Consider the following 6,376-nt stretch of genomic DNA (forward strand, 5'->3'; position numbering starts at 1 on the left):
TCATTTGTCCTATCTGTCTGATTATTTTGTTTTGGCTTGCTTTTTTTTTTTCTTTTTTTTTTTTTTTTTTTTGTGATACAGAAAAATACCTTTTACCAACACATTCAAATTTGCTAGTATGTAGACTAGCTACATTGCAAACCCATGCAGATGGTCTCAAAATACAGGTTTCAGGATGCGTTCCGATTGAAACTGAGAAGCCAAGCCAGGCATAGGGGTGCAGGCTTTAATTCCAGCACTTCTGAGGTAAAGGCGGAAGGATCAGGAGTTAAGGACCATGCTCTGCTACCGACGGTGTTGGAGACTTTGTCTACGTAGTAAGACGTCACCACTTCCACCAGAAGCAGAGTATTGAGCTGGAGATAGATCCACACTTAACCTGTGGTCACCTTAGGTTTAGTCACCCCACTTCCTCCTCTTCCCCACCAAAGCAAGTTATTAGAATGAGCATCCAGCCAGCAGATTGCAATAGTTATAGCTCTGGGCTCTGAGGAACTTGACAAAAGTAGCAGAAAAGATGTTTTCATCTCAAACTTTTTACTACAAATCTAGTATGATCTGGAGACTTATCTTCTGTTCCCCTCATGAGCCTTCTGCTTGGAGTTAGCAAGACAGTTTTTATTTTTTGTTGTTATTTTGTTTCTTCATTGAGACAGAGTTTCTAGCTGTCCTAGAACTTGCTCGAACTCACAGAGATCTGCCTGTCTCTGACTCCCCAAGTGCTGGGATTAAAGGTGTAAGTCACTACCTCCCTGCTACATTATCTTAAGCCATGAAGAGTAAAATCAGAGGAAGTCCTTTTTAGAACAAAAATGTTTACTTAATTAGCCTGGAGGAGTTACTTCCAAATGTCGCACCCCTTTCTAGAGAAGAGAGCCTTCTGTATGGATAGTAACCCAGAGTATAGACCTAGTTCCCTAAGAAGCTGATTTAGGATTCAGGTAAGTCACCTAGTCCTCCTGTCATAGAGAAGCCCTTTGAAGAACTACTGTAGTCAAGAGAATTTGTGGGGGCTGGAGAGATGGCTCACAGCTTAAGAGCACTGACGCTTGCTCTTCCAGAGGTCCTTGAGTGCAATTCCCAGCAACCACGTGGTGGCTCACAACCATCTAATGAGAGCTGGTGCCCTCTTCAGGCCTGCAGAAGAGACATGCAGGCAGAACACTGCATACATAATAAATCTTTTTTTTTTTTAATATTTATTTATTATGTATACAATATTCTGTCTGTGTGTATATGTGCAGGCCAGAAGAGGGCACCAGACCTCATTACAGATGGTTGTGAGCCACCATGTGGTTGCTGGGAATTGAACTCAGGACCTTTGGAAGAGCAGGCAATGCTCTTAACCACTGAGCCATCTCTCCAGCCCCCATAATAAATCTTAAAGATAATTTGTAGTGGGTCTTGGTGGCTCACACCTTTAATCCTAGCACTTGGTAGGTAAATGCAGGCTTATCTCTGTGAGTTCGAGGCCAGCCTGGTCTACAAAGTGAGTTCCAGGACAGCTAGGACTGTTACACAGAGAAACGGTCTCAATAAACAACAACAAAAAAAAACTCAGTAGCTTAGATCCCTCTATAACTTCTTGAAGGGAGACTACTATATAAACAAAATGCGCACACACAACCCAGCAGCTTTATCATCATCTCTGGTTATGTGCGGGTGTATGATGTCAGTCTCTGCACTGGACACAACCTCGGACACCTGTTGTTTAAGCTTGGGAACAGACCGCCAGTACCATGTGACTGAACTACTGTAGAGTTGCACCAAGCACATGCTAAACACTAAAACTACAGAGTTCCTAACTTCTTGGACTTTTGGTGTAGAGTTTAAGAGAGGCTAAAATTAATAACGTGAATTTCTTCCCCTGTCCTCTTCTCACTTAGCTGAGTGGTTTTGTTGTTAAGAAATAAGAATCGTGCTATTTTTTAAAATCTGTTTCCTAAATACAAACTATTACTTGGCTGAAAGTCAACTAAAGATTAAAAAGTGACAGTGTTTTACATTGACCTTAATTTTTTTTAAATATTTATTTATTATGTATACAATATTCTGTCTGTGTGTATGCCTGCAGGCCAGAAGAGGGCACCAGACCCCATTATGGATGGTTGTGAGCCACCATGTGGTTGGTGGGAATTGAACTCAGGACCTTTGGAAGAGTAGGCAGTGCTCTTAACCTCTGAGCCATCTCTCTAGCCCCTATTGACCTTAATTTTAAGGACAGCTTTAGTAGGTGGTATGGAGCTCACAGTGACCATGCTGCTTGACAAGGTTCCAGCATTTTGACTTTGGATCACAATTCTGCAGCACCCTTTACTCTCATTTTTAATGATTCTCACTATTGTGCCTTTTCCATGGGCTTCAATGGAGGATAAGGATATGTAGGCAGGGTTTTTCTGACCCACCAGCCAACTCCCAAAAAAACCATACACTTTATTACTAGTTATAAATACTTGGCTGATAACTTAGGTTTGTTACTTTCTCTTGCATCTTAAATTAGCCCATATATCTTACTCTCCACCTCGTGGTGGCACCTCTTTTCAACAGGGCATGTTCATCTGCTTCCTCTGCATTTGGCTTTCGACCCCACCTTCTTCCTCTACGCTCTTTGTCTGCAAGTCCCACCTAACCTCTCCCTGCCCAGCTACTGGCCATTTGGCATTTTAAAGCAATCAGAAGGCACCTTGACCAAGATACATCTTTACAGTGTACAAAAAAAGATTATTCCATAACAAGGATGTATACAATGGTAGCCTCTTTAAACAAAGTAATTCTTTGGAAAAAAAAAAATCCCTGCCACTGTGAAACCATGTAGCATGATAACTTCCTGTTCCCACACAAATTAACAGCAAGATGCTTGCAAATTTAGATAAATAACATGTTTGATAACTAAGGCATATTTGATAATAAAGAATTATAAATTCCTAAGGTCTGCTCAGATTCACACTAATATTTGTCGAGCTTCATCTTTGCTTACTTTTTAAACTTTAGTTATTCTGATAAACTAAGCCATATTTAAAAAAAAAAACTGCAATAGTCTATAATGGAGTGTCTGGTCTCCCCAAGAAAGTCCTTTTCCCAAGGTCAGTCATTTAGACAAAAGCTCTCATTCCCTGTGGGGCTTGAAGAAAGTTGTCTGCTTGCTAAAAAGGGAGTCATTCTTATCTCTGGCAAGAACTTGGGGCCCTCCGTTAACACGACTTGTGCCTGTTGTCAAAGTCATGCTAGCTTCACCAATTCCTCACCACAAGGCACAGCCCAGCTCACATGCCCCTTTCTCTCTGTGCAAGTATTAGAGTATAAACGGTGTAGAGCCTCTGAATAAAGTAGCGGCTATCCCAGTTTCGCCTCAGTCTCCTTCCCCTCACTGACTCCACCCTTCATCTTTGAGTTCTGAACTCAGTGGAACTGGACTCTGGCAAATAAGTTGGCTTTTTAAAAGTTGTGTTTTTGTTTTTTTCTCAATATGTATGTGGTTTTAGTTTCAAGATGGATTTTAAAAATCCTTTCCACTTTGGAAATATAAAAACCAAGTTAGAAGGACATGCTGTGCAACCACTAACTAGCACTACAGGACACAAGGCTTGCTGCTGCTTCCTGTCTGCCAGTCTATGTCCAGGTTCAGGGAGACCCTGTCTTGGAAGAGTAAATCAGGATGATAGACCAGCGTGTTTATGGTCCTCTGGCCTTCCACTCGGATGCGTGTGCCTCACACAAAAGTTTTTCCACTCTAAGGACCTTACAGAGTTTGTTGTGATGTCCTTGTCTGTTTAGTCTGTTGAGCTCAGTTACTCAGTTTAGTCTGCTGAATAAGTGAACAGGACGATCCCTAGTGTCATGGAAGTCTTCCTACGGACACAGATGATGTCATCTGGAGTCTGAGCATCTTCACGTGCAGTTCTGAAGAGCTGGCACAGTCAGAAATAAAAAGCTGAAAAATGGCTCTTACTGTTGACCGTTAAGCAGTTTGGAGCAAATCTCTAGTCCTTTCTGCCCTTGACTTGTGTTCTTATGTAATTTTGACATACAAAGTTTTTACACTGAAATAATTTGTTATTTGGAGAGTATTCAAAATGATAGGTTGTATGTTAGGGGTAAAAGTTCCCAAAATAGTTTATATAAGAATTAGTGAAGCGGGAGGCAGAGGCAGTCGGATCTCTGTGAGTTCGAGACCAGCCTGGTCTACAAGAGCAAGTTCCAGGACAGGCTCCAAAACCACAGAGAAACCGTCTCGAAAAACCAAAAAAAAAAAAAAAAAAAAAAAGAATTAGTGAAGCTATATAAGGTCTTGCTAAATCTCAAGAAACTCCAAGTTTTAAAAAGCAAAACCACACACATTACCAGTGGGAAGTTCAGGTGCACACCTTAAATGCTATCTTGTCATTCTTTAAGTTCCCTTAGTGAATCAGTCATGAAGAATCCTAAAGTTTAACATAATGGATAGGTTAGTCTACACCTCCTAAACTGTTGAGCCTTCTCATTGCTAAACCTGATCTCTGCTTGTGTGATGTAATTTCAAGTGAGTCTAGAAAACCAATGACTGCATTCCATGTGGAAAAAAAAAATGAGTGCACAGAGCCCAGCAGTGGTAGCACAGGCCTTTAATCCCAGCACTCAGGAGGTAGAGGGAGGCGGATCTCTGTGAGTTCAAGGCCTTCCTGGTCTACAAGATCTAGTTCCAGGACAGGCTCCAAAGCTATAGAGAAACCCTGTCTCGAAACAACTGGAAAAAAAAGTGCACAAAAGGACCATTCTTGACTGCATGTCATTCTCAGAGAATAATGCCGAGTAGAAGAAGGCTGATCGTAAAGATTCCATTGGATGATTCTATTGACCCACTGGAATGGAAAGATAGTTGCCGGGTTAAAGTGGGCACATGGCTGTGACAGTATCTGGACCACAGGAGGGATCGCTGGTAGAACTGATCTCTATCTTGACTGTTGGTGATCACACAAAACTGAATTTGTTGTCTAGAAGCAATTACATAAATGAGAGTATATAAACCGGTGGACTCTCAGTAAGGATACAGGTCAGTTTCCTGCAAGATGACTTCATGATACAGAGGGACTGGGGGATGACCAGAAGGCTTGTCAGAATAATTCTATCCCACAATTAGCTAGGTTAAAAACATGTTTTAAGCTAGGCAGTGATGGCACACACATTTAATCTCAGCATTTGGGAGACAGAGGTAGGTGGAGCTCTGTGAGTTCGAGACCAGCCTGGTCTACATACAGATCGATTTCCAGGACAGGCTCCAAATCTACACAGAGAAGCCCTGTCTTGAAAAAAAAATGGGGGAGGGGGGAGAATTTTTTTTTTCTTAATGCATATGCCAGGTGTGATTCCGTGTGCCTGTAATCCCAGGCAAGAGACAGTAGATAGAGATGACGGTCATTTTGGGCATTCAAAGTGAGACCATCTAAAATCAAAAATACCACCAGAGAGGTCACTCTTACAGAGCTGTAGACATACAGTGTCTCTAGGATATTTTAAGTGCTGAGGGATTTTTTTTTTAATTTAATGGTTTCAGAAAAGAGAAATGTCAGAATTGCTGTATTCTGTGTAGGTGATGCTGTTTGTAGTCTGCGTCCCCAAATGAGGTGAACAGGTCAACAGAACAGGTCCTATCAGACCTGTACACACAGGACGTATCCATGTCACACACGCCTGTAGTTAGAACTGCCTAGAAACGGAAAGCCACCTTCTGAAGACCATTCTGGTAATTTGGGTAGACCCTATGGTGCTTTTCCAAAATTTTGTTATTAATAATGACTAGGACATTGGCGTGGGCTATGGGACCACAAATGAACAAGATCTATACATCTAATTGTAGCTGTAACAATTCGTTCTCTGGAGACAAAGGAAAATCCTTTGAGGCTAGCTCCCTTGATGCATAAAACCTTTTAAACTATTGGGAGCTCTGAGAGGATTGAAAGAGGTCGTTCCTGAATAAAGAGTAGATAGTAATAGTGGCCAGGCAGTTTCTGATATCCACGTAACTCCAGGACAACAGAACAAAGTCAGATTCAGATCACCAGAAGTGTTAGCCCTCAAGTATATCTTCATATTATAACCTAGTTGCTTTATTAAATTTAATATCTAAACTCATCTGCCAAATAATCAGTTAATTTCCCAGTTTATTATAAGTGAGAGCAAAAAGAGAGTCCGCTGGACTTCTGTTTCTCTTTTGTACAAGTTTTAGTTTCTAGGAACTGTTAAGTGACCACAGGGGACTCAAGGGAAAAAAACTAAAATATTTGCTCTCTCTGAGACAAAAACGACTCCTGAAAAAGGAAGAAGACAGCACGTCCTTCCAGCGCGCAGCCGCAGAACGGAGAAGGCTTGGCCTCTCTGGGCCGCCGTACAGGATCTGTGG

Source organism: Microtus oregoni, unplaced genomic scaffold (genome assembly GCF_018167655.1).
Source record: "Microtus oregoni isolate MIOR12 unplaced genomic scaffold, Mior012 000016F_ref0000370, whole genome shotgun sequence".
Classification (NCBI taxonomy): Eukaryota; Metazoa; Chordata; class Mammalia; order Rodentia; family Cricetidae; genus Microtus; species Microtus oregoni.